Genomic DNA, 26,626 nt, shown 5'->3' with positions numbered 1-26,626 from the left:
GAAAAAGAAGCCACCTGTAGAAGAGTTTAAGCCCTTCTCTGAAATCTGTAATGCCTTATTCAGATGTGGGAGAGATTTTCATTTTTATTTTTGATAGCATGACAGATAATGGCATTATTACTGAACTGGTTTCCATTTTTCATCTGCCTGAAAAAATTATGAAGTATTTTCTGTACATGACTATCTTACATATAACTGAAATGAAACTTAATTTTATCATTTAAGAGATCCCTGAAATTAGAGCTCCTTGAAACTCTAATTCCTAAAGTATTAGTGATTCCCACTAATGATTGTTGCCCCATAGGCATTAAGAAATGTTAGATTCCTTTCTCACTGGATGTAGAATGTACCATTTTGTAATATTTCAGAAACAGATGATCAAATAATCTTTCTGTTCTGGAAGAGTTCTTGTGGGAAAGTAAGTATGCTTCAGAGTACAGAATGAGAAACCCTGCTGTGAAGATGAGCATCTAACTCATCCATTCAATAGAAATACTTCAATATTTAATTACCAAATGTTAAGGTTCTTGTCTTTCCAAGTCAAAGATAGACCCCCTGCCCTCAAACAGGTTTTGGTTCAGGTGTGGAGCAATCATATTAGTTCATAGTACCATGGCAAATGGAAGTTTCCTGGAGTACATCAGTGTTCCCAGCAAGATGTGGCGATGACTGAATGTCATTTTGTCACCATAGGCAGGGGAGGGCCATCTCAAAGGGAAAGTGCAGCATTTGTCGAAGTGTAGTGATCTAGGAGGAAGAGCTACTGTGTGTTTTCTCTCTTTATTATAAGTTCATTTTCATGTGGTCCTTTATAAGATTTTCAGTTCAGTTGTTACAGTATACACCTGTGTGAATCTAAAGTGTTTCTGTTTTCTTACAGAACAGCCTCACTCCACTATTATTTGCTGTGAATGAAAACAAACACCAAATGGCAGAATTCCTAGTGGACGTGGGAGTGAACATCTGTGCAACTGATCACCTTGGAAGGTACAGGCTTTTACTTTTCCTCTGCTTCTTTTGAACTTAGTGATGGTATAAAACAATAAGAATAAATGAGTCTGAAATGTTCCATTAATGGGAAGAAGTTGATTATCTTACAATGTTTAGGACATTATAAAAGCTTTCACCATAAACCATCAGTCATCAATTATTAAGAGTGGGCAACACAACAACAGTACACGTTATTCTTATACCATTTCAGTGAAGAGTGATGTTTTGTTATTTACCATCAGATTTTGTTGGCACTATGCTTTTCTAATTCGTTAATGGAATTTCTTAGTATTTTGATTAGTTTTGAAATTTGGTACTTTTCATTTATATTTTGAGTGAGTATTAAATTTCCCATCCTTGTCATCTGATTTTTTTTATTGTAAACAAATGGGATACATGTTGTTTCTCTATTTGTACATGGAGTCAAGGCATACCATTTGTGTAATCATAAATTTATATAGGGCAATGTTGTTTGATTCATTCTGTTATTTTTTTCCCTTCCCCCACCCCTCCCACCCCTCTTTTCCCTCTATACAGTCCTTCCTTCCTCCATTCTTACCACCCTCCTTATCCCACACCCTAAACCAAACCCTAACCCAAACACTAACCCCTCCCACCCCCATTATATGTCCTCATCCACTTATCAGCAAGATCACATTTGTCCTTTAGGTTTTTGAGATTGGCTTATCTCACTTAGCATGATATTCTCCAATTTCATCCATTTGCCAGCAAATGCCATAATTTTATCATTCTTCATGGCAGAGTAATATTCCATTGTATATATATGTCACAGTTTCTTTATCCATTCATCAACTGAAGGGCATCTAGGTTGGTTCCACAATCTGGTTATGGTGAATTGAGCAGCAATGAACATTGATGTGGCTGTGTCTCTGTAGTATGCTGATTTTAAGTCCTTTGGGTGTAGGCCAAGGAGTGTGATAGCTGGGTCAAATGGTGGTTCCATTCCAAGCTTTCTGAGGAATCCCCATACTGCTTTCCAGAGTGACTGCACTCATTTGCAACCCCACCAGCAATGAGTGTACATTTTTCCCCACATCCTCGCCAACACCTATTGTTGCTTGTATTCTTGATAATCGCCATTCAAATTGGGGTGAGATGGAATCTTAGGGTGGTTTTGATTTGCATTTCTCTTATTACTAGAGATGTTGAATGTTTTTTCATATATATGTTGATTGCTTGCACATCTTCTTCTGTGAAGTGTCTGTTCATTTCCTAAGCCCAGTTGAAGATTTGGACCTACTATTTCTTCTGTAAGATGCAGGGTCTCTGGTCTGATTCCGAGGTCCTTGATCCATTTTGAGTTGAGTTTTGTGTAGGGTGAGAGATAGGGGTTTAATTTCATTCTATTGCATATGGTTTTCCAGTTTTCCCAGCACCATTTGTTGAAGAGGCTATCTTTTCTCCATTGCATATTTTTCGCCCCTTTGACTAGTATGAGAAAATTGTATTTATTTGGGTTTGTGTCCATGTCCTCTATTCTGTACCATTGATCTACCTGTCTATTTTGGTACCAATACCATGCCGTTTTTGTTACTATTGCTTTGTAATAGAGTTGAAGATCTGTTATTGCGATACCCCTTGCTTCACTCTTTCTACTGAGGATTGCTTTAGCTATTCTGCGTTTTTTATTCTTCCAGATGAATTTCATAATTGCTTGCTCTATTTCTGTAAGGAACATCATTGGGATTTTAATTGGAATTGCATTGAATCTGTATAGCACTTTAGGTAGTATAGCCATTTTGACTATATTAATTCTGCCTATCCAAGAACATGGGAGATCTTTCCATCTTCTAAGGTTTTCTTTAATTTCTTTCTTTAGTGTTCTCATTGTAGTGTTCTCATTGTAGAGGTCTTTCACCTCTTTTGTGAGATTGATTCCCAAGTATTTTATTTTTTTTGAGGCTATTGTAAATGGGGTAGTTTTCCTAATTTTTCTTTCTAAAGATTCATAACTTACTTATGTATAAAAATGCATTGGATTTATGAGCATTGATCTTGTAACGTGCTACTTTACTGAATTCACTTATGAGTTCTAAAAGTTTTCTGGTGGAATTTCCAGGTTCCTCTAAATATATAATCATGTCGTCAGTGAACAGGGATAGTTTGAGTTCTTCTTTTCCAATTCATATCCCTTTCATTTCTTTGGTTTTTCTAATTGCTCTGGCTAGAGTCTCAAGGACGATGTTGAATAGAAGTGGTAAAAGAGGGCATCCCTGCCTTGTTCCAGTTTTTAGCGGGTATGCTTTCAGTTTTTCACCATTTAGAATGATATTGGCCATGGGCTTAGTTTAGATGGCCTTTACAATGTTAAGGAATGTTCCTACTACCCCGGTTTTTTCTAGTGTTTTGAGCATGAAGGGATGCTATATTTTATCGAATGCTTGTTCTGCATCTATTGAAATAATCATGTGATTCTTAACTTTAAGTCTGTTGATATGTTGAATGACATTTATTGATTTCTGGATGTTGAACCAACCTTGCATCCCTGGGATAAAACCCACTTAATCGTGGTGCACTATCATTTTAATATATTTTTGTATGCGATTGGCTAAAATTCTGTTGAGAATTTTTGCGTCGATGTTCATTAAGGATATTGATCTGAAATTTTCTTTCCTCAATGTGTCTCTGTCTGGTTTAGGTATCAGGGTGATATTGGCTTCATAGAATGAGTTTGGGAGGGTTCCCTCCTCTTCTATTTCATGGAATACTTTGAGGAGTATTGGAATGAGCTCTTCTTTAAAGGTTTTGTAGAACTCGGCTGAGAACCCATCTGGTCCTGGACTTTTCTTTGTTGGTAGGCTTTTGATGACCTCTTCTATTTCATTGCTTGAAATTGATTTATTTAAGTTGTGTATATCCTCCTCGTTCAGTTTAGGTAATTCATATGTCTCTAGAAACTTGATGATATCTTGGAAGTTTTCTGTGTTGTTGGAGTATAGGTTTTCAAACTAGCTTCTAATTATGTTTTGAATTTCACTTGCGTCTGTTGTGTTATTTCCTTGTTCATTCCAAATTTTAGTAATTTGAGTTTTTTCCCCCTTTTGTTTGTTAGTGTGACTAAGGGTTTATCAATTTTGTTTATTTTTTCAAAGAACCAACTATTTATTTTGTTAAATTTTCTTATTGTTTCTTTTGTTTCAATTTCGATGATTTCGGCTCTGATTTTAGCTATTTCCTGTCTTCTAATACTTTTGGTGTTGGTCTGCCCTTCTTTTTCTAGGGCTTTGTGCTGTAGTGTTAAGTCGTTCATTTGTTGATTTCTACTTCTTTTGTTGAATGTGCCCCATGAAATAAATCTGCCTCTAAGTAGTGCTTTCATAGTGTCCCAGAGATTTTGGTATGATGTGTCCTTGTTCTTGTTTACTTCTAAGAATTTTTTATTTCCCTCCTGATGTCTTCTGTTATCCATTCATCATATAATAGTGTATTATTTAATGTCCAGGTATTGGAGAAGTTTCTGTTTTTTATTCTGTCATTTATTCTAATTTCAATCCATTATGATCTGATAGAGTACAAGGTAGTATCTCTATCTTCTTGTATTTGCTAACAGTACCTTTGTGGCATAAAATATGGTCTATTTTAGAGAAGGATCCATGTGCTGCTGAGAAGAAAGTGTATTCGTTCTTTGTTGGATGGTATATTCTATATATGTCGGTTAAGTCTAAATTGTTGATTGTGTTATTGAGATCTATGGTTTCTTTATTCAATTTTTTTTTGGAAGATCTATCCAGTGGTGAGAGAGGTGTGTTAAAATCTCCTAGTATTACTGTGTTGTGGTCTATTTGATTTCTGGAATTGAGAAGGATTTGTTTGATGTACGTGGATGAGCCAATGTTCAGGGCATAGATATTTATGATTGTTATGTCTTGCTGGTTTATGCTTCCCTTAAGCAGCATGTAATATCCTTCTTTATCCCTTCTGACTAGTTTTGGCTTGAAGTCCACATTATCTGAAATGAGGATGGATACTCCAGCTTTTTTGCTGTGTCCGTGTGCATGGTATGTTTTTCCCCATCCTTTCACCTTTAGTCTATGGGTGTCTCTTTCTATGAGATGAGTCTCTTGCAGGCAGCATATTGTTGGATTTTTCTTTTTAATCCATTCTGCCAGTCTATGCCTTTTGATTGATGAGTTCAGGCCATTAACATTCAGGGTTATTATTGAGACATGATTTGTATTCCCAGTCATTTGACTCATTTTTATTTTTTGACATGATTTGATTTCTCCTTTATTTGGCTATTCCTTTAGGCTAGTTCCTCCCTTTGCTGATTTGCATCATTGTTTTTCCTCTCTTCCTCATGGAATATTTTGCTGAGAATGTTCTGTACTGCCGGCTTTCTTTTTGTAAATTCCTTTAGCTTTTGTTTATCATGGAAGGATCTTATTTCATCGTCAATTCTGAAAGTAAGTTTTGCTGGGTATAAAATTCTTGGTTGGCATCCGTTTTCTTTCAGGGCTTGGTAGATGTTGTTCCAGGAACTTCTAGCTTTTAGGGTCTGTATTGAAAAATCTGCTGATATTATTATTGGTTTCCTGCTAAATGTAATTTGATTCTTTTCTCTCACAGCCTTAAAAATTCTGTCTTTATTTTTTATGTTAGGTATTTTCATAATAATGTGCCTTGGTGTGGGTCTGTTATAATTTTGTATATTTGGAGTCCTTTAATCCTCTTGTACTTGGTTTTCCATTTCATTCTTCAGATTTGGGAAATTTTCTGATATTATTTCATTGAATAGATTGTTCATTCCTTTGGTTTGTTTCTCTAAGCCTTCCTCAATCCCAATAATTCTTAAATTTGGCCTTTTCATGATATCCCATAATTCTTGTAGATTCTATTCATGATTTCTTACCATCTTCTCTGTTTGTTCAACTTGGTTTTCAAGATTAAATATTTTGTCCTCAATGTCTGAGGTTCTGTCTTCCAGATGTTCTATTTTATTGGTTATGCTTTCCATGGATTTTTTAACTTGATTTATTGTTTCCTTCATTTCAAGGATTTCTGTTTTTTTTTTTTCAGTATCTCTAACTCTTTATTGAAATGATCTCTTCCTTCCCGTATTTGCTCTTTTAACTGTTGATTGGTGTGATCATTTTTTTTAATTTTATTTTTTTATTGTATACAAATGGGATACATGTTGTTTCTCTATTTGTACGTAGAGTCAAGGCATACCATTTGTGTAATCATACGTTTACATAGGGCAATGATGTTTATTTTTTTTTCCCTTATCCCCTCCCCTCCCACCCCTCTTTTCCCTGTATACAGTCCTTCTTTCCTTCATTCTTACCGCTCTCCTTATCCCTAACCCTAAACCTAACCCTAAACCTAATGCTAACCCCTCCCACCCCCATTATATGTCCTCATCTGCTTATCAGCAAGATCATTTGTCCTTTAGTTTTTTGAGATTGGCTTATCTCACTTAGCATGATATTCTGCAATTTCGTCCATTTGCCTACAAATGCCATAATTTTATCATTCTTCATTGCAGAGTAATATTCCATTGTATATATATGCCACAGTTTCTTTATCCATTCATCAACTGAAGGGCATCTAGGTTGGTTCCACAATCTGGCTATTGTGAATTGAGCAGCAATGAACATTGATGTGGCTGTGTCTCTGTAGTATGCTGATTTTAAGTCCTTTGGGTATAGGCCAAGGAGTGGGATAGCTGGGTCAAATGGTGGTTCCATTCCAAGCTTTCTGAGGAATCTCCACACTGCTTTCCAAAGTGGCTGCACTAATTTGCAACCCCACCAGCAATGAGTGTACATTTTTCCCCACATCCTCGCCAACACCTATTGTTGCTTGTATTCTTGATAATCGCCATTCTAATTGGGGTGAGATGAAATCTTAGGGTAGTGTTGATTTGCATTTCCCTTATTACTAGGGATGTTGAACATTTTTTCATATATCTGTTGATTAGTTGTACATCTTCTTCTGTGAAGTGTCTGTTCATTTATTAGCCCATTTGTTGATTGGATTATTTGTATTCTTCGTGTAGAGTTTTTTGAGTTCTTTACAGATTCTGAAATTAGCGCTCTATCTGAGGTATGGTTGGCAAAGATATTCTCTCACACTGTAAGCTCTCTCTTCACATTTCTGATAGTTTCCTTTGCTGAGAGAAAGCTTTTTAGTTTGAATCTATCCCAGTTGTTAATTCTTGCTTTTATTTCTTGTGCTATGGGAGTCCTGCTAAGGAAGTCTGATCCTAAGCCAACAAGTTGAAGATTTGGACCTACTTTTTCTTCTGTAAGATGCAGGGTCTCTGGTCTGATTCCGAGGTGCTTGATCCATTTTGAGTTGAGTTTTGTGTAGGGTGAGAGATAGGGGTTTAATTTCATTCTATTGCATATGGTTTTCCAGTTTTCCCAGCACCATTTGTTGAAGAGGCTATCTTTTCTCCATTGCATATTTTTCGACCCTTTGTCTAGTATGAGAAAATTGTATTTATTTGGGTTTGTGTCCATGTCCTCTATTCTGTACCATTGATCTACCTGTCTATTTTGGTACCAATACCATGCCAGTTTTTGTTACTATTGCTTTAGTAGTAGAGTTGAAGATCTGGTATTGCAATACCCCCTGCTTCGCTCTTGCTACTGAGGATTGCTTTAGCTATTCTAGGTTTTTTATTCTTCCAGATGAATTTCATAATTGCTTGCTCTATTTCTGCAAGGTACATCATTGGGATTTTAATTGGAATTGCATTGAATCTGTATAGCACTTTAGGTAGTATAGCCATTTTGACAATATTAATTCTGCCTATCCAGGAACATGGGAGATCTTTCCATCTTCTAAGGTTTTCTTTAATTTCTTTCTTTAGTGTTCTGTAGTTCTCATTGTAGAGGTCTTTCACCTCTTTTGTGAGATTGATTCCCAAGTATTTTATTTTTTTCGATGCTATTGTGAATGGGGTAGTTTTCCTAATTTCTCTTTCTGAAGATTCATCACTTATGTATAAAAATGCATTGGATTTATGAGCATTGATCTTGTAACCTGCTACTTTACTGAATTCACTTATGAGTTCTAAAAGTTTTCTGGTGGAATTTCCAGGTTCCTCTAAATATATAATCATGTCATAAGTGAACAGGGATAGTTTGAGTTCTTCTTTTCCTATTCATATCCCTTTAATTTCTTTGGTTTGTCTGATTGTTCTGGCTAGAGTCTCAAGGACGATGTTGAATAAGTGGTGAAAGAGGGCATCCCTGCCTTGTTCCAGTTTTTAGGGGGAACGCTTTCAGTTTTTCACCATTTAGTATGATATTAGCCATGGGCTTAGCGTAGATGGCCTTCATAATGTTAAGGAATGTTCCCACTACCCCAATTTTTTCTAGTGTTTTGAGCATGAAGGGATGCTGTATTTTATCGAACGCTTGTTCTGCATCTATTGAAATAATCATGTGATTCTTAACTTTAAGTCTGTTGATATGGTGAATGACATTTATTGATTTCCGAATGTTGAACCAACCTTGCATCCCTGGGATAAAACCCACTTAATCGTGGTGCACTATCTTTTTAATATGTTTTTGTATGCGATTTGCTAAAATTCTGTTGAGAATTTTTGCGTCGATGTTCATTAAGGATATTGATCTGAAATTTTCTTTCCTCAATGTGTCTCTGTCTGGTTTAGGTATCAGGGTGATACTGGCTTCATAGAACGAGTTTGGGAGGGTTCCCTCCTCTTCTATTTCATGGAATACTTTGAGGAGTATTGGAATGAGCTCTTCTTTAAAGGTTTTGTAGAACTCGGCTGAGAACCCATCTGGTCCTGGACTTTTCTTTGTTGGTAGGCTTTTGATGACCTCTTCCATTTCATTGCTTGAAATTGGTTTATTTAAGTTGTGTATGTCCTCCTCATTCAGTTTAGGTAATTCATATGTCTCTAGAAATTTGTTGATGTCTTCGAGGTTTTCTGTTTTGTTGGAGTATAGATTTTCGAAATAGCTTCTAATTATGTTTTGTATTTCACTCGTGTCTGTTGTGATGTTTCCTTGTTCATTCCGAATTTTAGTAATTTGAGATTTCTCCCTCTTTCTCTTTGTTAGTGTGGCTAAGGGTTTATCAATTTTATTTATTTTTTCAAAGAACCAAGTATTTATTTGTTAATTTTTCCAATTGTTTCTTTTGTTTCGATTTCATTGATTTCGGCTCTAGTCAGAAGGGATAAAGGACATTACATGCTGCTTAAGGGAAGCATAAATCAGCAAGACATAACAATCATAAATATCTATGCCCCGAACATTGGCTCATCCACGTACGTCAAACAAATCCTTCTCAATTCCAGAAGTCAAATAGACCACACAGAATAATACCGGGCGATTTTAACACACCTCTCTCACCACTGTATAGATCGTCCAAACAAAAATTGAATATAGAAACTATAGATCTCAACAACACAATCAACAATTTAGACTTAACGGACATATATAGAATATACTATCCAACAAAGAATGAATACACTGTCTTCTCAGCAGCACATGGATTCTTCTCTAAAATAGACCATATTTTATGCCACAAAGGTACTGTTAGCAAATACAAGAAGATAGAGATACTATCTTGTATTCTATCAGATCATAATGGATTGAAATTAGAAATAAATGACAGAATAAAAAACAGAAACTACTCCAATACCTGGAGATTAAATAATACACTATTATATGATGAATGGATAACAGAAGACATCAGGAGGGAAATAAAAAAATTCTTAGAAGTAAACGAGAACAAAGACACATCATATCAAAATCTGTGGGACACTATGAAAGCAGTACTTAGTGGCAGATTTATTTCATGGGGCACATTCAAAAAAAGAAGTAGAAATCAACAAATAAACGACCTAACACTACAGCTCAAAGCACTAGAAAAAGAAGAGCAGACCAATACCAAAAGTAGTAGAAGACAGGAAATGGTGTGATCATTTAATGCCTGCATTTACTCTTTCATCTCCTCCTTCAATGCCTGCATTTGCTTTTCATCTCCTCATTTGCTTCCCTGATTGTCTTAATTATGGACATTCTGAACTCCCTTTCTGACATTTCTTCTGCTGTGCTGTCATTGGGTTTCATTGATAAAGTATATAGGTTTGTTTGGGACATTTTCTTCCTTGTTTTCTCATATTGGTCAGCTGTCAGTGGGACTCTGAGATATTGCAGATTTTCTCTATTGGCTTATAGTGTCCCTGTAGATTTCCAGTGTATCACCTCCCAGCCTTCAGTAGCCAGATGTCTTGGAGGAACTTGATAATGCAGTGCTTCCGAAGAAAGCTGCCCCTAGCCCGCTACTGGCTCCAGGGCTTGGAGCTGGCTCTGTGCGGAAAGGCTCTCACTAGGGGGTCTGCTCCGAAGAAGCTAGCCTTGAAAAGCGCCTCCCACCGGAGGGAGCCAGGCTGCTTGGGGAAGTCCCTGGCTGCCCTGTCCTGCTCCCTGAAGCTGCCTGCGGGCCAGAGCTCACTGCTGGCAGGACTTGGAGCTGGTTCTGTGCAGAAAGGCTCTCACTGGGTGGCCTGCTCCGAGAAGCTGGCCGTGTGGGAGCAGCCCACAGCCGGAGTGAGTAGGGCTACCTGGGGAAGACTCTAGCTGCCCTGCCCTGCTCTGATAAGTTGCCCCTATCTGGACCTGCCACCCAGGTCGAGCTTCACCCAGTGGGGGAGACTCTCCCTGTGACCCTATTTTAGTCCGAGTCTCTCAGTGCCTCACCTTCTTGAGTCCTGGGTTCTGGAGCAACTGGAGATGCAGTCACCCTCTAGTTCGCCATCTTGGATCGCCCCATGGAAAGAGCCAGTGGTCGGAGTGGGCAGGGCCACCTGGTGAAGTCTCTGGCTGCCCTGCCCTGGTCCCAGAGGCTGCCTGTGAGTCGGAGCCCTCCGATGGCTCCAGGACTTGTGGCTGGTCTGTGTAGAAAGGCTCTCACTGGGCGGTCTGCTCCAAGAAGCTAGCCTTGAAAGGCGCCTCCTGCTGGAGGGAGCCGTGCTGCTTGGGGAAGTCCCTGGCTGCCCTGTCCTGGTCCCTGAAGACACCTGTGGGCCGGAGCTGGCCTCTGGCTCTGGGACTTGGAGCTGGTTCTGTGCAGAAAGGCTCTCACTGGGTGGCCTACTCCGAGAAGCTGGCCGTGTGGGAGGAGCCCACCCCCGGAGTGAGCAGGGCTACCTGGGGAAGACTCTAGCTGCCCTGCTCTGCTCCGATAAGCTGCCCCTATCTGGACCTGCCACCCAGGCCGTGCTTCACCCGGTGGGGGAGACTCACCCTGTGGCTCTATTTTAGTCCGAGTCTCTCAATGTCTTCAAGAAGTCTCCCTTCTTGAACCCTGAGTTCTGGAGCGACTGGAGATGCAGTCACCCTCTAGTCTGCCATCTTGGATTGCCCCTGTCATCTGATTTTTAAACCTCTGCTTCTTTTATACTTGACTTCAGAATTCTACATGAGGTTTAAAGCAGTGTTACAAATCATTTTGTCTTTTGGATGCTGTTTGAATTACATTTCTTTTCATGAAAAAGATTGATACTTGGGTGTCTTTACAGGACATTTGATTGCTGTTATCTGCTGGTATTCCTGTTTTTCTTTTTTGAGTCTTAACAAATTTTGATGTTCTTCTTAATTGGAATGGTGAGATTTAAGAAAAATGGCCTAAACTGGTTAAACTTTTGCTTCCCTTGAGAAAAATCATACTTTTTTGACAAAGGGAAAAGTTATAGTCATTCAATTTACACAAGTACTGGGTTACTTGTTAGTTTTTACATAAAGTTGTACTACCTTAGTAATATTACCTTTCAAAAAATATTTTTCCTGATGTGAAAAGAATGATAATATATTCCTGTGAAGTGGTCATAAGTTTTATAAAATAGCATGTTTATAGCTTAGTATATTTTTATGAACATCATTATGTGAAACACCTATGACCAGAATTATGAAGAATATTTTCACATTAATATTTTAATATATATTTTAATAAGCATACTCATTATTTTTAAACATATTATCAATGTATTAATACTATCATTACTATTCCAATTTTAATCCTGAAGTTCAGTTTTATTTCTTTGATTTTCAGCTGTTTATGAATTACAGCACAAGACTGTATCCTAGGCAAATAGTAGAAAATCATTCTCTTCAATTCATCTCTATTTCAAATAAATGAATTCAGCATAGTCTACCAAAGAACATTAAATTAGTAAATACTATACTGTATGACCTGAGTGGGTCAAGACACTTCCTGTATTATCCTTTTATCCCTGAAGATCTTGTACATAGATGAACCCTGAAGCCCTCTAGAGGTTTGTTGCTGTTAGCATGTACAAATTGTTCATGTTACAGGGACAGGCAAGATATGAAACTAGTAGTATAGATCAGGTGAGCTGTTTGAATAACTTCATTAGGGTTCCTGAGGTGAAATTATCTTTCTGCTATTTTAGAACATCCCTCATGGTTGCTGAGGGACACAAAAGCAAAGGAATAGTCAGTCTGGTGCTTCAAAAAGGAGTTGAAATGTTTTTGGAAGATCGCTCGGGTAGGGCTGCATTGTCCTATGCAGTCAATCGCAGTGATAACCTGTAAGTGTTTACATGAAATGCTACTTAATATTGAAAGGAGGTTCAAAGTCATTACAAGAATTGCATCTTCTACATCAGATTTCAGCTGAGTTCTGGTAGTTCTGGTAATTTGGCAAAGCAACCATGAAATCAAGAATACTAGAAAAAGTTAGAGAAGTCAGATGCTTCAAAGGTTATAGTTTTCTTTCTGAACTTTGTTCCATCCAAGAGCTAGGGTTTGACGCTAGGGTTTGACTCTAGGGACTCAGGCATGTTAGGCAGGTTCTCTTCTACTGTGCAAAACACCCAAGTTGTACCTCAGGACTTTGAAGATTTTATGGTTATGAATCCCAGTATCATCCATTTCAAGTAGAACCCCTGTACATGGGATTCCAAGAGTGTCACGTATTTGATGTTAAATTAGTTAAATGTAACAAGAAAACTTGTGAATTTCCTGTTAAGAGGAAATTAAATTTCTTGTTCAGAGAGGGTACCTTTAATCATATCCCCCTAATTTTTTCTAGAAGCTGAGGCTATCCTTTAGTCAAGGAAAACAATCCTGTTTCACAAGTAGGGTATAAAAGGATATCATTATCACTCCTTTGATACTGCTGTTACAATTATGTTCTTGAAATTTTCTTTTGTATTCAGGTAATAAATAACCTCTACTGCCAGGTTGCACTAACTGATCCAGACCCCTCACTGTTCTTGGTAATGCATGCATAGACTTAAAGTTTAACACTTTATGAATTCATGTTCATTTATGCTTACTCATTATTTCCAAAGTGGAATTGCATGCATTGGCATCTGGACCTCTAGTTTTAGCCACATATAGTGAGGAAACTGACCTTTTCTACTTACTATCAAAGTCATGTGGAGCTGACAAATTATTTGGGACTTTCATGGTGAGTTATGCTATGAGGCATCATTCTAAACCTTCAGATAGGTTCCAAAAATGTTGCAGGAAGTGATCACCCCCGTGTTTCTTCTGTGCCCTCACATCTGCACCCAATGAGCCTTTCCATGTGTTGAGAACTTTTTCTTTAGTCATGGGAGGAGCAATATCTTCTTTCCCTGGGGTGGGTTCCATCATTCCATTGTCCCTCAAGTGATCATTTTCCTGTAGTAATGAAACTCTCCCAATGGTATATATCCCTCAGGTTCTTCAAATATTTTAAAATTAGCCTTATGAGGAGGATATGGAGCACACTTTTATGAAATTGAGAAAACTTGGATTTCAGAGAGATAAACTTCATCATGTTTCAGTACTATTTCCATTTAAAGCAGGGTTTTGTGTTCCAAGTCACTGGAGATCAACGCGAAGATTAAGCATCATTCTAACAAAGAGCTACTGGTTCAGAGTTTGAATAGGTAGGGAAGGAGTAGGAATAGTCCAAATCATGTCTCCACATTCATTATTTTTCTGCCCTGGGTATGATTGATTGATTGATTCCATCATAGGTGACAATTAATCAATTTAATGGAATGATATATTTGTACATAAATTGGTTTGTCAATTGTTACATAACTGACTTCTCTGAAATTCTAGATTCAAAGAATAGCTGATGACCCAACTTAGGATTTGATGTTTTCTGAGTATTTCAATATTGGAACCTGAGGGAAAACACAGTTTGATTTGTGTTTGCAATTCCTATATAGTTCAGAATAGGGAACAAATTATTATATTGCTTTCCTTTCTCTGAGCATTGTTTTATAACATCCCATGGTATCTCCAACCTGGTGAAATGAAGCAGTAAAATTCATATTGTTGAATGAAAACTTAGGGAAATGACTTGCTTTTATAACAATAGGCTGGTGCTTAGAAGCTGGAACTTCTAAGTTCAGGGTACTTTGCAGTCCAGGATGTCATGGATAGCTTGACCTCAATGAAAGTACCAGTATCATGTGCCAAACCATAAGGTCTTTGATTTACATGTCCCTCACTTTCCCTTTTTGTTCCTTCATTACTATCTTTAAAAAATTGTTGATTTTAGTAACTTGAAGTGTGTGTTATAAAGTTGTTAATAGATCTGACTATGTAATCCAGCCTTAAGAATTTGATATATTTGCTAAATGTTTTCCAGATAAGTATTAAAATAGTAATTTTATTTATTACTGTTATTTATTACATGTCAGTACAGAAATAGTTCCTGCATGTAAAAAAAATGTGAAATGTTTCAAATTAAATACCCAGGTAAGACCATGAACAGGAATTACTCTTTCTTAATAACTTTTATGTACAGATGTATGTATGTATGTGTGAAACCAGTGCCTCACATGTGCTAGGCAAGCACTGTGCCACTGAGCCACAACCCTAGCCTAGATACTTTTGGTTCTACTGACCTAGATAAAAGTGGAAGTATAACAATATTTAAACCACAAAAGAGCAAACTAAAATAGCAAAGAATGAATTATATTCTTGTAAATATGAACCAATGGTTTTTTCAATGGTTTTTAATTCAGTATGACCTAAGAATATAAGGTTTAAAATTTGTAAACTGAAACAGTATTTTCTAGAGTAAATATCCAATTTTTAATTCTAGTCCTGAAATCCTGTATTTCTTCAGATCAGTAAGAAAGAGTTTTATGTGTTGCACTTTCTCATTAGTTTCATATTAGCCAAATATAGTCCATGGAAATCAAAAGTTCCTTTTAGTTTTCACAGTAGATGTATTTAAATTAGTGTATAGACACTATGACACCATTATCTATACTGTGGACCAAGTGATTTGTGTCATCACAACAGGATGAAATATTCTATGAATTTTATGGATTATTCTTTTCTTTAAGAGTAGAATCAAACTTTTTTAGTGTATTTTCAAGATGTTTAAATTAGGAACTAATATACATATCCTATCTCACTCAACTTTAGCTGTTTCAGATGTTATGGTGACTAGGTCTTGCTGTAATATATAGGGACTTTAGCACCAGTAGGCATCTTTTTAAAATTTAATCACTTCTTTTTTGTGGGTCCCAAGCATCAAAAAATTAGGTGAAGGTTAAAGTTAATTTCTTTGAGAAAAATGTAAGTAGACCTTTGTCTTGAAAGTGTGTTTTTCTTTTTATAGTTTTATAAAGACTTTCAGTTTATAAGTATTCTAGGTTGCATATTTTAACTAAAAGTGTATGAATTTGTCAGCAGAAGCCCTCACAGGAATGACATCAGAGGAAGAGCAAACAAGAATTGATGTCTGTGAAATTAACCAGCTAAAGGTATATTTTCAATGAATTTTCTGCTTTAATCATGTTTTCTTTGTTTTCATAATATAGATAAGGACAAGGGAAATTACTGTTCATCCTTGCCCTTTAGAATCAAAAGATCACATTTAATATTAAAACACTTTTAGCAAGTTGTCAAGTTAAAGCATTCTTTTTTTAAAATTTATTTATTTTGATTCATTGTAAACAAATGGGGTTCAACTTGTTTCTCTGGTTGTACATGAAGTAGAGTTATACCATTTGTGTAATCATACATGTACTTAGGGTAATGATGTTTGTCTCATTCTGTTGTTTTTCCTTTCCCCCACCCCTCCCACCCCTCTTTTTCCTCTATACAATCCATCCTTCCTCCATTCTTGACTCCCTCCCACCCCCCCATTATGTATCATAATCTGCTTATCAGAGAGATCATTTATCCTTTGGTTGTTTGGGATTGGCTTATCTCACTTAGCATGATATTCTCCAACTTCATCCATTTGCCTGCAAATGCCATAATTTTATTCATCTTTATGACTGAGTAATATTCCATTGTGTATATATACCAGTTTCTTTATCCATTCATCTATTGAAGGGCATCTAAGTTGGTTCCACAATCTAGCTACTGTGAATTGAGCAGCTACTTAATGCCTATAATAACTTGTAGCCCCAGTTCATCCTTGGAATGGAGGCATTAATTTCTCTGTCTATTGAATGGGCTTCTGTTTGTCTAACATTGTTACAAACTGAAGAGGGCCCCTGGTAATTTGAGTCTCAGGTTGTGGACAATAGACTCATAATCTCATAATCTTTACTCTTAATCATCTAGAGTCTTTCTGTCATTTGTCCAAGTGGCCTATGAACAGGGAAACTAACGCAACCCTATCCCTGTGACCTTATTAACAAAGACTAGTTCAGAGGTGGTTGGTAAAGAGGTGTTACTTGCTCAAAGTATTTTGCTGTGTTGATTTAGAGAAAAACTGTTTTCATTCAAGTGAACAATCAAGAGAACAATAGGAAGAGAATGAGTGAGTAGGGATACAAAAATGTATTTCAGTTTAAGCATCCCAACTCGTATTCTAAACATTTGTTGTGATTTCATGGTTCTAGCTTTTTATGTTTTGTCAAAATATTGAAAGCATAGTTCCAGGATAACTTTAGATATTTAAAAACTGGTGGGGTGGGGGTCTGTAGGCCAGGTGTGAAGGTAGGTAATGGGCTTGATGGTAAAGCTGCATGTGGGGCAGCTGGATTGTGGGAAGGTGACTAAGCCATTTGTCAATTCAGAGGGACCTGACTGACCATGTCCAGGAGGCCCACCTTTCCTGAGCCAGGCAGATCAGAGTCCTACTGGTCGATGCTGAACCTGTGTGCCTGGCCAGGTGGGTCTCTTGGCCAAGCAATATCTTGGCATGGAGGGCTACAGGCTGATAGTGAAGCTAAAGGTCTATCAGGCAGAGCAGGGGGCCTGGTTGGAAGACTGGAGGGTTGGGAGACTGGGGAGCAGATGGCCTACTAGTGAGGAAACTGGCAGGTCCTGAAGACTCTGGGACCAGTGGGTGTTAGACTGGGGAGGGAGTCAGGGAAACAAATATTTATGCTGCCACACTTTTCAAAAATCACGTCTCATGGGTTTTGTCTATTTTTTTCTTGATTTATCTGTTTACATGATTTTGTTACTTTATTTAATACAAAATCATGTTGCCATTTGAGCATTCCAACTAATATTTTATACATTTTTTGTGCTTTCATAGTTACAGATTTTCTTTTTTTGTCAAAATATTGAAAGCATAGTTTCAACATAACTTTAAATATTTAGAAACAACTATATATGCTTCCATACTTTAAAAAAATCACCAGTCTCATGCATTTTTGAATCAACTGTTTATATAGTGTCATTTTAAAAACATGGGTAAGTTTAGACACGTGTGGTTTCATCACATTAGGAGAACACACCCCCAGCCAAACATTTGGTACATGACCCCAAGTTAGAAGAAAAGGTCTGAGGTACACTGAGTTTTATAGATAGAAACACAAAAATAAAGAACAACCATTCAGAGATATTCTGTAAAAGATAACTAGATGAGACTTCCTATTGTTCTCCAATACATTCAATTACTTTAACTAAATTACACATGTAATGCATCTGATGGGATGAAATTTATCTGACTGATTTGATGAAATTTCTATCCCAGCATAATGGAATCAATGGAATCATTTCCTTATGGTTTTTTTTTCCATAAAATGCTAGGTCATGACACTGAGGAGCATGAAAGGGATCATTTAAACTTTCTTGGTTTTTCCCATATTGTAAGTAGAATATCAGGCTAGAGTTGGTATATATTTCCACATCCTCAGGCTCTATGATTTTATTGATAGTAATTGATTGTGAAATCAGAAAACAAGTTCATTTTCCAGTGTTGTGTATTAGCAACTCCAGTTTGTCTCTGTCCCTCATTCTGTTGTAACTTTGACCTTAAACTTCAGTGACAACCATCCCCATTTTTAAAATCCCAAAATCCAAATGAGAAGAGTGTTAAAAGGTAGTGGTGGAAAGAATAGCTTAGTGCAGAAATGGGAAAGCTGCCTATACTTCCTGAACTATGACCTCATGTTCTCTAGCCTTCCTGTTGAATGTTAGATCAGGTAATAAAGACAGAAGAGGACAATCATGTTCTTTTCTTTTTTCTTCTGCTAGTCACATGGGGATTGAAAACATTAAGTGGCCAAGAGCGGATGAAATTAAAGCATAATATGAACAGTGTCCCTTTTTACATTTTGGAATGTGATTTCTTTCACTAAAAGAGAAATGAAGCAGAATCTATAAAAAATTTCACTGAAGAGTAATTAGAAAATTTATCACCTATTTCCCTTTTATGTAAATAAGACATGACAATTCAACAAAGTCAGGTTCTAATCTCAAGGAAAATAAAAATGTGACTTTTGTTGAAAACTACCATCTCTCTCAGTATCAAACCTTCCTGAAAGAATGAAGAACAATGCAGGGGACCTGGAATTAAGGAAACTGAAACCCCAGAGGAGATATGGGATGGTGGTGATGCTTCTGTTGCTGGTCCTGATGGACTAATTCAAAAACCCAATCAACAATAGTCAACTCTTGATCAGAAAGGAGATCATAATCAGTAAGATTATGGAAATATTTCCCAGTAGATAATAGTTATTAACAGTTATTAAAATGAATTCTAACTTGGGCTATATTTATGATTGTCAAATTTTATGCCATCATTAGTGCTATTCATCCTTGCATGAGTATCAGAACACGGTGGCCAAACTGGGAGGTACCAGTTCTTTAATTATATTAACAAGTAATTTAACTACATTGATAAGTAGTTAATAATGTTTTTGTGCATTGCTGGTAAATGGAATTTGAAAAACCTGTTTGAAGGTTTTTGGAAATTTTGGAGCATGAACCAAAATTTCCAGCATATCATTCTTTTCTTTTAGAAGCTTCACTTCTGGAACTGAATCATTCCAGGTCAGAAAAATGTGACTTTGAATCATTACATGCATGCATATGATAAGGGTGTTTATTATTTATTATATACTATAATGGGTGACTGAATTTTAGATATGTGTACATGAAAGACAATATATATGCTAAGAATATTTATATAAACATGTTGGGGGAACCTATCAATATTTCATAATGGGTGTGTCATAGTGTAAATCAGAAATTGGAAAATCTTTTTTGGCAAAAGCTCAGGTAGTTGGTATTTTCTGGTCTGTGGATTATTGGGTCCTATGGATGTGGCCACGTTTCTCCTAACCTGAGTGTATAAGGGCTGTGCCATTCTCCAGCAGCAGAGTGCTTGGACAGCACACAGGTTGCCTCCAGTTGAATCACCAGCACCACAAAACCCCTCTCTGCAACCACAGATCTTTTTATTTATAGGGAATGTGCTGTATTTGGTCCACAAATAGTATTTTCTTGACCCCTGCCTCTATTGAGATGGTTATATGATTCCTGTTCTCAATTCTGTAAGTGGTGAATCACGTTGATTGATTTTCCTTATGTCAAACCATCCTTGCATCTCTGGGAGGAAGTTCACCTAAACACGGTGTATTATCTTCTTACTGTGCTTTTGAATGCACTTAGCAGGGATTTTGATGTGTAGTTGTCTTTCCTTTGTGCGTCTTTGACAGGTTTTGGTATCAAGTTATGGGTTCATGCAATGTATCTGGGAGTGTTTCCCCCCTTTCAATTTCATGGAATAATTTGAGAAACACTGATGTTATTACTCTTTTAAAGATCTGGTAGAATTCATCTGAAAATCCACTGGTCCTGGCTTTTCTTTGCTGTTAGACTTTTAAATGTGGTTTCAAGCTCATTAGTTGATATTTGTCTGTTTAGGTTTCTGCTTTTTCCTGGCTCAACGTGGGCAGATAATGTGTGTCTAGAAATTTGTCAAAGTCTTCTAGATTTTTCCAGTTTGTTAATCAACATTTCCATAATGGTTTGTAATGATCCTCTGGACTTCAAAACTGTGTGTGCTACTATCCCCTTTCTCATCTATGCCATTGTGAGTTTGTACTTCTCTCTCTTTCTTTGGTTAGTTTGGCTATGTGTTTACCAATCCTTTTTATCATTTCAGGTATCCAACTCCCTGTTATTTTGTTTCTTTGTATTTTTCCCAATTTTATTATTTTTTGCTCCAATCGTTTTTGACCCATGTCTTCTACTGATTTTGCAGTTAGTTTTTCCTTTCCTAAGGTGTTGAGGTGTAGTTTATGAGTTTACTTATTTGGACAAGGTGTAGTGTATGAATTTACATATTTGGACCTACTTTTTAAAAATATAGGTACTCAGTGGTAAACACTTTCCATTAACAGTTTTCATACTGTCTCAGAAGTATTGATTGGGGGCTGGGGATGTGGCTCAGTTAGGTAAAGTGCTTGCCTGGCAAGCATGAGGCCCTGGGTTCAAATCCCCCATCACCAAAAAGACAAAAAAAGAAAAGAAAAAAGAACACTGTAGAAGTATTGATTGGTTTTATGTTTTCTCTTATTGCTTCAAAGTATATCTTTATTCTTTGATCCATTCTTTACTTCATAGAGTATTGTTCAAAATCCTTATGTTCATATGGTTTAATTATTTTTCTTGATTTGGAATTCTAAGTTAATTTTATTATAGTCTGATAGGATATGTAGGATTATATTGATTTTTTGTGTTAGCTGAGACTTACATTGTGAGATAATATAAGGAGAGTTTTGTTGGGTATAGGAATCTGACTGGAAATTGGTTTTGTTTAGATCTTGAAATATCTCATTCCAGGCCGTCCTTTATTTTAGGGTTGGAGTTGAGAAGTCAGAAGTGAGCCTTGTTGACTTGCCTGTCAACATGAGTTGGTGTCACGATTTTTGTTGTTTTTGTTTTGGGAATTGGATCCAGGGAACCCACTAAGTCACAATCTCATCACTTCTTAGTTTGGTCTCACTGAGTTCCTTAGGGCCTCACTAAAGTGCCAAGTCTGGTCTGGAACTTGCAATCCTCCTGCCTCAGACTCCCAAGTTGCTGGGATAACAGGTGTGTGCCACCATGTCTGGCAGAATATTCTAATTTAAAAAAAAGATCTTTGAAGTGCTTACTTTCTAATGGTGTTGCTGAGGGGGAGTTTTGTAATTACTGACTTAAATTCTGTGACTGCATAGGGTGAAAATTGATATGGACAATGAGAGAGATATTGTCAAAGAGATTCTGTGCAGTCAACTTTTCTGTGAAAAGGAGGTGAGTATATCAACAGAGAAAATGAATTCTCAGGTATTTTCTATATTCCTCTTCAAATATTTGGAAGTCTATATTTATATGAATACATATTTTGAAATTTCAGTATATATGTCATGAAAAGTATTGAAGAGATGAGTTTTAATATGTATATGTATATATTCCATATTTAAATATAGATGTGAGATTGAGTGTACATGCATTTGGGAAGTGGTGGTGGTATTTTCTAAATACGATTGAATTTCCAATGAGAACTCCTTTCCAGAGATACCGCATATTGAACTTTTTGACTTTCTGTTCATCATGGTAGGTTTTTATCTCATGTTCAAATATGTAGGATTGTTTGGGTGGATATAATAAACTTGGTTTTCACCTGATTTTTTTGAGGACATGAGAGATATATTTCAAAACCCTCCTGTCTTTTAATGCCAGCATGAAGAAATTAGCTGAAATTCTAATTGGCTTACATCAAAATAAGACCTCCTGTTTTCCAGGTTTTTAAACTTCCATCCTCATTGTATACATTATATATTTACATTTTAATATATTTTAGAGTGCATTGTTTTTTCTCTTGACTCTTTGGGGTTCTCAGTGTGCCTTGCATGGAAATTTAGTACTCATTCCTAAGGTTTGGGCACTTCTCTGATATTTCATTAAACTGGATCCTCATTCCCTGAGTCTGTGATTAGACTCCTTCTACACCAGGCATTCTTAGATGTGTCCTCTTAATGTTATCCCAGATTTCTATTGTATTCTGTGCATGGTATCTTAATGTCTATTCTATGTTGAAAGCATTAGTTTGCAGATAATAAATTTTATCTTCAGGTCTTAAGAATGTGTTTTCTGTGTGAACTAATCTTCCTTTTCTAGGAATACTCTTTGTTTCTTTTTTAGACTGACTCTTTATTGAAATATTACTCATTCCATATTTTTATCTCTAGTTCATTCCTTCCTTCTTCTTTTATAGTTGTTCACTGATCATTTTAAATATAAATTTTAAAATTCCTTCTCCAGCATTCTCTTCTCATTGTTGTCAGCGAGGTCAGTTGTTGAAATTTCTGGACTGTTGAGGTAGCTAGCTCCCCTTTTCCTCTTGTCTGCATGTCTCCCCATGTGCTAGGATGATTATCTCTTCTACTTTTATGCAAGGGATTATTTAGTGAGCTCCTCCATCTTAAGTGCCCTGGACAGGGCAAATACCCAGGTATTGTTCTCCCATACCATGTGTAAACTTAGCTGTTCCCAGTATCAGCACCACTTTGTGATCAGACACTAAACTCTTGTTACTACAATCACAACATATAAGAGTAATCTACCAGCAAAACTTTGTGGGGGACATGTAGAAAATGCTTCCATGCTTCCTTTCATCCAGGTATAAAATTGTAGTAGTTTGAAATAAGTCAATAAATATGTTATTAAAGATAGTAAGATTACATTTACAATATAGGTGCTGAAAAGGGAAGGAAATAATTTGGAAAAGCAAAGCAGAGAAAGAGAAAACATGGAAAAGTGTAATAGAAACCAAGGTATGAAAAAGAAAAAGTTGGGAAGGGTGGATGTGAGGCAGGAGCAGCTAACTCAAGAAGAAAAAGAGGGGGAGTATGAGGAGAAAGTGTAATAAGCCTGAGCTAGAAAAAAAAAAAAAAGATAGAGTTATTTCAGGTAGAGATAAAAGTCTAGGAGACCCTTTCTTGTCCTTGGTACATCTGCATAGCTACTATGTTTCTGCTCAATTACAGGGATGGTGCCTGATTTTCTGTGTCTTCACAGTCTGTTTAATTTTTTTTCTGTATAGAAGTGCATTTTTGTGAGCTCTCCTGAAGAAAAGCTCTGATAGTCCTATGAGTCCAGTGCTGTCATATCAAGAATGGGCTACCCATGCCTATTTTGGTTTGTGTTGAGGGGTATGGTGGTCTAAGTTAGAGGCCTATCAGCCTCTTTGCTGTGGTGCTCAGTGTCTCATGGTGTGTGCATAAGGATCTACTGCAATCAGGTCACAGGTCAGTTGGTTTCTATTGGGTACACTGGGAGGTAGCTAACACACATGGTGTTGACATTTATAAATCACTTTGTGGCTTTTACTGGCACTATGTATGCCCAAGTTCTCTGTTGGCTGCTTGGTGTTGTCCTCAGAAGCTGTCAGATTCTGTGAGTCTGAATGAGAGTTGAGTTAACCAGCAACTCTGGGTCTTAGAACTTTTTATCCTTCTTGTGCTGGTGGGGCACATGCACTATTTTCCAGGTTGCTGTTTTCCTCACCAGCTGTTTTGTTGTTTAGTCCACAGGCCTGAGCCTGGGTGCTTGGAGGGTGTTATGCTACATTATCTGGCTAATTCCCTGGAAGCAGGAATGCAGGATGCAGGTTCACGTCTGTAACTGATGACTTGGAATGCTGAGCACCCACTCCTTTGCACAGAGTCTTCTTTCATATAGCACAGAATGTTGCGGCTGTCCTCAAGTGTGGGACCTGTGTTTCAAGGCTTTTTGTGTGTGATCTGTGGCACAGCAGGCTCCATCCTGGTTGATGTAGAGCACAGGGGTACCACCCTGTGTCTGAGGCAGATCATCAATTTGCTTGCCTGTTTGAGCTCCTATTGCTACTGGTGGTAATATTTTGGAGCCAGGTTTCCTTTGCTAGGACTTGTGTAGAGTGGCTCAAATTGCTTGTTGGATTCCTGCCTCTGTGGAACCCATGACTGTGTGATCTCTGTGTTGTGGATGTCATAGAAACCTCCACCCTGGATAGTACATCCCTCCATGTATTTTCTAGTCACCATGATTGGGGGTAGCATGCCAGTTGATCCCTTCATATACTGGGCTCCTACAGAGTTTGGGGAGAGATCTGAGTTGGGGCTAGTAATCCTTTGGTTTTACTTCTTGAGATTTATTATTCTTTATAAGGAAATCAGAGTCTTCCTCAGTATGTTGGAATGTGGAATTTATATATAGTTCTAGCAGTGTAAAATTCCTGTCTAATTTCTAGGTCTTTGATCCACTTTGAATTGAATTTTGCATAGGATGAAAGATCTAATTTCTTTTTTTTTTTTTTGAGTGGACAAATATGGTTTTATCATTACAGTGAAAAACTACATAATCTCTTAAGTGAGCAAACACTTGATATGGCAACATAAGTACATCTGTAAGTGATATTGAAGGAAAAATAAATTAGAAAATGATGGACAGAATAATATAAACACATACAAAGAAAACAATTATCCCTAAAACATATGAATGTATATAATTTAAAATTGTATTCTTGTTATACTATATATGAAGAAACATATGCTTTAATATACAAAGTATATATGAAGACCTAGATATAGAGGAGGTAAATTAATATAAGATTAGTCATCATTAAGTGTGTGTGGGGCAAGAAGGGAATGCACTCACAGTGGTACAAAAGGAAGATGAAAAATTTTAAACCTGTTCTACAATTTAAGGTACACAGAAGGACTGCTTTTCTTTTCATTATCTAATTGTAATCATGAGATATATTCACTTCTGTTTGTGCTAATTACAAATGTAAAAGCAAAGGAAAATGTCTGCTGACTCCAAAGGAAAGACATCAAATTGCTCTTCACCCAGGTCAAAGTACACAAATGGGAAATAGGACAATTCATGTTCTCCCAAAGGGAAAATAGGATAAATATAATTACACTCAAAATTTCTAACAATAATATGAATAATTAATGTTTCAAAGGTGATATACAATAATATTCTAAGGGAGTCCCCTCAAGCTCTTTTCTATTGTATCCTAATTGATGGCAGTAACAATAAATTAAGATTATTAATTAAGTGAATTAATTAAATGTCCACTCTCTTTGTCTGAGAGCTGATTTTCTCATAATAGAGTACTGTCATGGGTCCTTTATTGTTTTTGAAGAAATATAACAGTTTATGGGGTTTGATTTACACATAAGTCTTCCATATTCTCAGTACAAATCAGAATGTTACAAAATATATGTCATGTAACTGTCACCACAAAACATAGAATATTTTTCTTATTCTTCAAAGATTTCGACCTGTTTATTTGCCATCAATTCCCAGATTTACTTGTAGTTCCAGGCAAGCATTGATTTTCTTTTTATAAATATAGTTTTTCTTGTTCAAGAATGTATAAACAAAACAAAGTATGTATGCTCTGTGTATGATTTCTTTTGCTTGGAACATTTTTAACATCCATTCATCTTGTTGCAGTTATCAGTGGTTAATTTCTTTTCATTACTGTTAATAATTTGCTTATATGGATATACCAAAGTTTGGTTTTTCTTCTATTTATGGACATTTGATGTCTGTCCAATTCAAGCTTGTATGTAGAAAGCCATAAACATTTGTGTACAAGTTTCTGTATCCATCACTGTTTTCAGATCCCTGGGGTAAATACCTTGGGTAGCTGCATATTTAACTGTGTATTCATGCCTGTGTTGTGAAATCATTGTACTGTTTTACATTCTCATTAGCAATAGCAGAGAATTCTATCTGCTCTACATCTTTTTCTATACTTGATTAATATTTTAGTCATTCTCCTTGAAGTTTTAATTCACATTTCCTTGATGATTAGTAATGCTGACCATGCTTTCTTTTTTGAAATTTTTTAATTTTTTAATTTTTTAAAATCCATCATACACAAATGGGATACAACTTTTGATTTCTCTGGTTGTATATGAAGTAGTCACACTGTTTGTGTAATCATACATGTATTTAGGGTAATGATGTTTGTCTCATTCCACTCTCTTTCCTTTCCTCCACCCCTCCTCAACCCTCATTTCCCTCTACACAATCCATCTTTCCTCCATTCTTCCTTTACGCCCTCCGCCCCATTATGTATCATCATCCACTTATCAGAGAAAACATTTGGCATTTGTTTATTTGAGATCAGCTTATCTTACTTAGCATGATATTCTCCAAGTCCATCCATTTACCTGCAGATACCATAATTTTATTCTTTATGGCTGAGTTATTCCATTGTGTATATATACCACAGTTTCTTTATCTATTCATCTATTGAAGGGCATCTAGTTTGGTTTCACAATCTTGCTACTGTGAATTGAACTGCAATAACATTGATGTGGCTGTGTCACTGTATTATGCTGATTTCAAGTCCTTTGGGTATAGGCCAAGGAGTGGGATAGCTGGTCAAATGGTGGTTCCATTCCAAGTTT

At 36.6% G+C, this 26,626-nt stretch overlaps 1 pseudogene; it reads left to right on the top strand.

The window, feature by feature from the left end:
• LOC124974562 (ryanodine receptor 2-like) overlaps positions 1-26,626 on the top strand; it is a 226,498-nt pseudogene that overhangs the window by 64,481 nt on the left and 135,391 nt on the right.

This window comes from Sciurus carolinensis, unplaced genomic scaffold, assembly GCF_902686445.1.
Source record: "Sciurus carolinensis unplaced genomic scaffold, mSciCar1.2, whole genome shotgun sequence".
Lineage (NCBI taxonomy): Eukaryota > Metazoa > Chordata > Mammalia > Rodentia > Sciuridae > Sciurus > Sciurus carolinensis.
This window is presented reverse-complemented; position numbering and strand designations above follow the sequence as displayed.